Source organism: Vipera ursinii (genome assembly GCF_947247035.1).
Source record: "Vipera ursinii genome assembly, chromosome: 1".
NCBI lineage: Eukaryota > Metazoa > Chordata > Lepidosauria > Squamata > Viperidae > Vipera > Vipera ursinii.
The window spans coordinates 53,069,828-53,076,023 of NC_139512.1; positions in this window are offsets into that span (position 1 = coordinate 53,069,828).

The window sequence follows — 6,196 nt, forward strand, 5'->3', positions numbered from 1 at the left end:
TGAAAGCTTCCCAGGCTTTCCAAAACATGCATCTGCTTTTATATTTTGCGGAGGAATACTATTCCCACAGTAACATGTTTTTTCAAGGAATTTCTTTTGGGTGTTTTCCAATGCATTTATTCTGAATCTTTGCTTCATATTCTAGGACAGTTTTTTTAGAAGGAGATCTTTTCTTATCCCATTAATTCTGGAAGAATTATCAAGCAACAATTTTTTTGTATGCCTTGTATCATTTGACAACTCAGTTTATTTAACCATGGTTACTGAATAATCCACAGACACTATATTAACATAACAATTATATACCATTATCTACATACCACATACTTAGCCCCAACACATCAATTGTAGCTTAGTATAATGTGTGAATGAAGTCACAATTAGTACAAAAGCTTACCTAGCCCCAATTATCACCTGCTCCGCAAGTAGGACCTGTGAGCCTACAAGGATCCCCAAATTGTGTACCTTCTCAGATGGGGAGTGCCATCCCATCCAGAATCAAAGATGACATATCACCTGGGTGTGGACGGAGATCAAAGATGCAGAACCACTCCATCTTGCCAGGGTTGAGCTGGAGCTGAGTTCTCATCAGAGCCTTACCACCTCCAGATACTAGGTCAGCACCACAACATCGCCTGCCCAGCAAGTGGCACAGATGTACAGCTGGTTATCATTAGTGTATTGAAGATCTCATATTTGGTGATATCTGGAGCAGGGCCCCGAGTGGCCATCAGAAATTCATGCATAACAACTAGCCACACCCTGTCTTGTAATGGGTAAATGTACTTCTGATTTTACTTGGCTACTTGGTTCAAGTTTAAAAAAACACGATTTTTTATAGCAGGTGCAAATTATTTTGGAAGAATTTATTAATAACAGACAGCAAATGCAGAAAACAGCTAGGGAGATGTTTGGATTGTAGATTTACAAATGAATTAAAGGACAATTAAAGAAAAGGAGACCACGGAGCGATGGAATATTTCTTTTTGGTCTGCAAAAACATATAAAAGAGATTCCATCTCTAAAATGTAATATACTCTTTGTAGACCTCAACTACCCTGAAGATAACTCATGCAGCGGGCAGCAGCCAGATTTCTCAGTAGATGATAGATAGCACTGATCTTGCTACCAATACACTAGTTGTCAAGATACTTTCAGGTCAAATACAAATTGCTAGTCATTGCCTATAAAGTCTCCGATGGCATGGTGCCAGGTTACATTAGAAACTCCTTGATTCAAAATAATTCTGTACATTCAGTAAGATGATCTAAAGGTAAAGGTAAAGGTTCCCCCACACATGCGTGCTAGTCGTTTCCGACTCTAGGGGTCGGTGCTCATCTCCGTTTCAAAGCCGAAGAGCCAGCGCTTGTCTGAGGACATCTCCGTGGTCATGTGGCCGGCATGACTAGATGCCAAAGGTGCACGGAACACTGTTACGATGATCTAGAAAAGGTCTATTTAAGTATCTTCTCCATGACAAGTGGGAAGATCAGGCATTGAGCGTTCAGCAGACCTGATGACCAGAGACTGTTTACTGACTGCACAAACAATATTTTCTATCTCTGAATATTCAACATTTATAAACAAAAATGTGGACACTCTAAAAATAGCTTTTGGAAACTGCTAAATAATGCAGACAAATTAGCAGCTCTCTCATAAGCTCAAGGAATAAGCACTTTATGGCTAGTTAGGAAAACAAACTAGTGGGTGAAAACAATTTAAGATAAGTAAGAAGGAAAGAAACAAGACATTTGGGTAGTGCATCCTATAAAAGTGACAAGCCTAAATAAGCATAATTGATTACTGCAAATGTTTTTAGAAGCCTTATGGATTGCACTTAATGGAATTAAGAGTGGCCTCTGGCTTAACAGATAAGTTGTTAATTTATCATTTAGTTCTCTTTTCCGATATCAACACCATAAAATTGACTTAAACGGTATTAAAGGACTTCTCAGTGCAGCAGAATACAAAAGGATTTGCCTTGACCATTCCACAATTCCCCATGAGCTGCTTAAAATGGAAACTTTTCAGAGATAGCTTCTGTGAGTATGTCAGAATGAAAAAAGGGGGGCTTTGACTCAATACACTACTCTGAGCTGAGTCTGTCATGCCTAATGTCAAGGGCAAGGTGGCAAATGTTTAAAAATGATGGCAGTCTAGAATTGCCAGCATCCTTGACATGGTAGTTTGTCAGTAATGACCCTGAGATTACACAAGAAAAGACTGTCACAGATCAAGCACTAGAATTAATTCCCTCTTTGAAGCCTACACTGCTGATGAGGTAGCACCCAAAACTAATAATACAAATGCCCCCCAAATAGCTGAAACTTTGGAGATTCTAGAGATTGGATACACTTCAGCTCAATCATCAGAAGGCTCAAGATTTAGAAAGAAGACACAACTTCTTGACATACATCAGCCAAGGTCCACAGTCCTTGAGTGTATCAAACAATACAAGGCCAGATAATCTTTGATTCCAGTTTGTTGCATAGTTTTTCATCCCTCATAGTTGCTATATCAGTCCCATAATAGGAAAAAGAAGGAATGGATAACATGGTGCTATTAGTAAGGAGCTATCAAATGCTTTAGGAATAAATCCAACATCTGAGTGAAGATGTTTTTCCATTAACCTAAGTAGAAGAGATGAGTGACAGTAAACTCAATTTTCTTTGCATAGTTGCAGATTTTCTGGTTTCTGCAATGAGTAAAGAAAGTGTTGGAATTGCATGTGCAACTCCTGTGGCAACAAGGAATGATTGTGCAGTTGGATATAATTTTCTTAAAACTTTCAGTTAGAACTCTGTCAGAGATAAATAATAGGGAAAATGGGTGTTAGAAGAAAAATCAAGTCCAGTTCCAAGCCGGGAGAAAGAAGCTGAAATAAAATGGAGGCAGGCTGCAGGAAAGAAGATCTCTGTTTATTTGGTAGCCAGAAACTTCAGTGCAGCAGCATGTTTCTGGGGTGGCTGAAAAAATGGGGTTGACAGTGGGTAGGTTTTTATACATTCTTTGGGGCTTTGTGATTGTGATGCTTGTTCTCTGTAAGAATATGTCCTTTAATATTTTAATGGCAGTTGCCAGATTCTTCTGGGATCATGTAGGTGTCATGGCTGGTTCTTCAGGCAAGAGGGGAAATGCAAATCCTAGGTGTTTTGTTTGTCTGAGCTAATCTTGTCAGTTTGCATATTGTGTTGCTTATTTAGGGTTTCTGGCTATTCTTTGTTTATGAATAGCATGGCCCAGCTTTCTGAATGGATGCAAAATATCAATTCCTAAAGACACGCCTCTTCAAGTGTCTGTTTGAGGCTATTTTCCTATAGCAGGAAGACTCGGGATGCTTTCTGCCTTTGTTAAGATTTTTCTCCTCTCCTCCTTTAGAGAGAATATTCTATCCTGCCTCTTTTCATATCCTGCAGAATATGGGGGGGGGGACTTTCCACATGGGAAAAAGTAAAGCCACTTAAATTGAGCTTGACTCCTGGTTTCCAAATAGACAGGTTCAGTGCCCACATGGATATGTCCACCTAACTCTTTTATAAATAATACCAATAACGCTATTGTCTTCTTCTGGACTTTTAACAAACTTCCCAGTAAAACTGCAGCTCTGCAATTTACAGTGATTCTCCTGTTCAAATGCAACCAAATCCAATCTTGTGAGATCAGACAACTGGTGTTGTTACCCTCTTTGGAGGCAAAGAAGAAGAAACAGAGGGATAGAGATGCATGTGTATGAAAAAAATAAACACATCTGGCTGGTTGCTTGAATGATAATGATCCTATTGATGGCCACAATATTTTGATGATTTTCATAACAGTTTGATAAAGGCAGCTACCTTGCATGGAAGCAAAAGCAATCAGGAAGCAAGGAGATGGCATATACATCCAGATAAACAGTCTAAACAGGCTGCATACTTCTTATGCATAAAAGCCTTTTCTCCAATTCTTTTGTCCTAATTTCTCTACTTACACAATTCTATTTTGGTGGCATTGCACGTAATATCAAAACTGCAAGGAAATAACAAACTGTAGAGATCTATGGAGATGATTTTGGAGAACCCATCCAGAATCCATTAAGATAACAAAAGAAGCAGAAGAAATATGTTTTAAGCTAGGGTTGGAAAGCAGGAAGACTTATTACAAGTATCAGAGACTTTTATTGGCTTCTCCCTAACTCCCCAGATTATCAGAGGAAGGAAGGAAACATACAGGCAGACTTGCAAGATTCTGTTTCTATATCCTCTCTCAATAACTATGGTTCTAATCTTCCCATGGAATCTATTTCTTGACCTGGTCTACTTGGTAGAGCTGACACTGCTTTATCCTGCTTCACTCATTCTGAATGGGATCAACATGTGAGTCAGGCAATAAGTTTTTGAGCTGAGAAATGTAACTGTTTAAGATTTCTTTTTTTCAGCTTAAAATATTGCTTCCCAGCACTGTCATATTGCATCAATAGTATTTTATTTTATTTTTTCAAATTATATATAAAGCTGTACATTTACTTCATCTCCCATTCAGTCAGATATAACTTTTTTAAAAAAAAAAAAATAGATTTTTCCCATGCCTGTAATGGTTAGATATGCTTCTTGGAAACATGAAAATTGGGAGCCCACTCATCCATTTTTACAGTCTTTCTGACTTTGCAGTAGAATTTGAATGCAAAATACTGTTTAAAATACGTGAAGCCATTGATGCAATTCTTTCTCCATTATAAAAGGTGGATTAGCCACAAGTAAACTTCACTGGCTTTTTTCCTCCCTAGGGCATTATTTAATGCTTTAATATTTAGAATATGGCAGGAAAGTTGTTACCTCTTCTTGGATTATAGCTAAGTGCAACCCAAGTTTACATCCTTTCTTCCCCAGGACTACATTACTTGTTCTGCTTTGGTCATAAACTATAGTATATTTGCAAAAGGCCTCTAATTTCCTGAGCTATGAATGAATACTCAAATATCAAATTGAACTGTGGACTAATCTAGGGGGTTGAAGCTACCTGCTTTTATGTCCTCTTATCAATGTCAGACAGCTTTCTAAACACAAATCTGCTTGTTGACCCATTAGAAGAAATGGCTAACCAACATCTGTTGGCTTTTATTTTCTGACTAATTAATAAACAAAGAGCTGCTGTTTTTTGCTCCATCAAAAGGGTGGCCTATCTTATCTATGATAGCCTTTTTCTAATGCTTATTTCTCTCAGTTCATGCTGTGATAAAAAGAGCTATTAATGACAGCATGTCCAAGGTTGAGGTATAAGTATTGTGTATCAGTTCTGTGCTGTGATTTGGGGCCTCAGGTACCCATGATTTGCTTTTGAAGCAGAACATTATCCTAAATGACACACACACACACACACACACACACGTATGTATGTATATGTATATGTATATGTATATGTATATGTATATGTATATGTATATGTATATGTTTGAAGTTAGTAAAAATAAAAACGATGAACTCCGGGATACAAGAGAAAATTCTTCTTTATTGCTGAGCTTTTGACATCATCAGAGCAAGGGCTGAATGATAAGGGAATCAGTACATACACTTGTATGACAGTTATAACGTTCAAATTGTGGAATGTGGGTGTGGCCTGTTCGTGACAAACTCGCTTGTTTATAATCACAGTGGTTCCGGCTTTGCTGGAAAAGGCCGGTCTCTGCAGCACAGAGACAGATAAAACCAAAGAGAAAGCTTACCTTTACCATGTATGCAAACAAAATGGCTATCCACCTAAATTTGTCCAATGATGTTGCAAGGATAATACACCACATTCAAACCATGATTCACAGAACACCACAACCTGGGCAACCATCCCATATATCAACGGGGTCTCTGAAGCAACTGCTAGAATCCTGGCACCATATAATATTAACATTGTGCACAGAACCAACCAAACTTTACATTCTAAAGTAATGCGCTTCAAAGAACCATTATCCAAGGACAATTTATCATCTATTATCTACAAAATCAACTGCAACAAATGATCTTGCAATTATATTGGATAAACACCCAAAAGACTAAAAACCAGGATACATGAACTTATTCTAGCAATTAAAAGACAAGAACATCGCTCCCAAGTCTGGGCCCATATAGCGGAACATGACCATACCTTTGATTTCAAAGGAGCTATAGTCATCTCTCAAGATCCCACTAAAGGTGGCCGTCTATTGAAAGAGGCTTGGTTGTCTGATAAT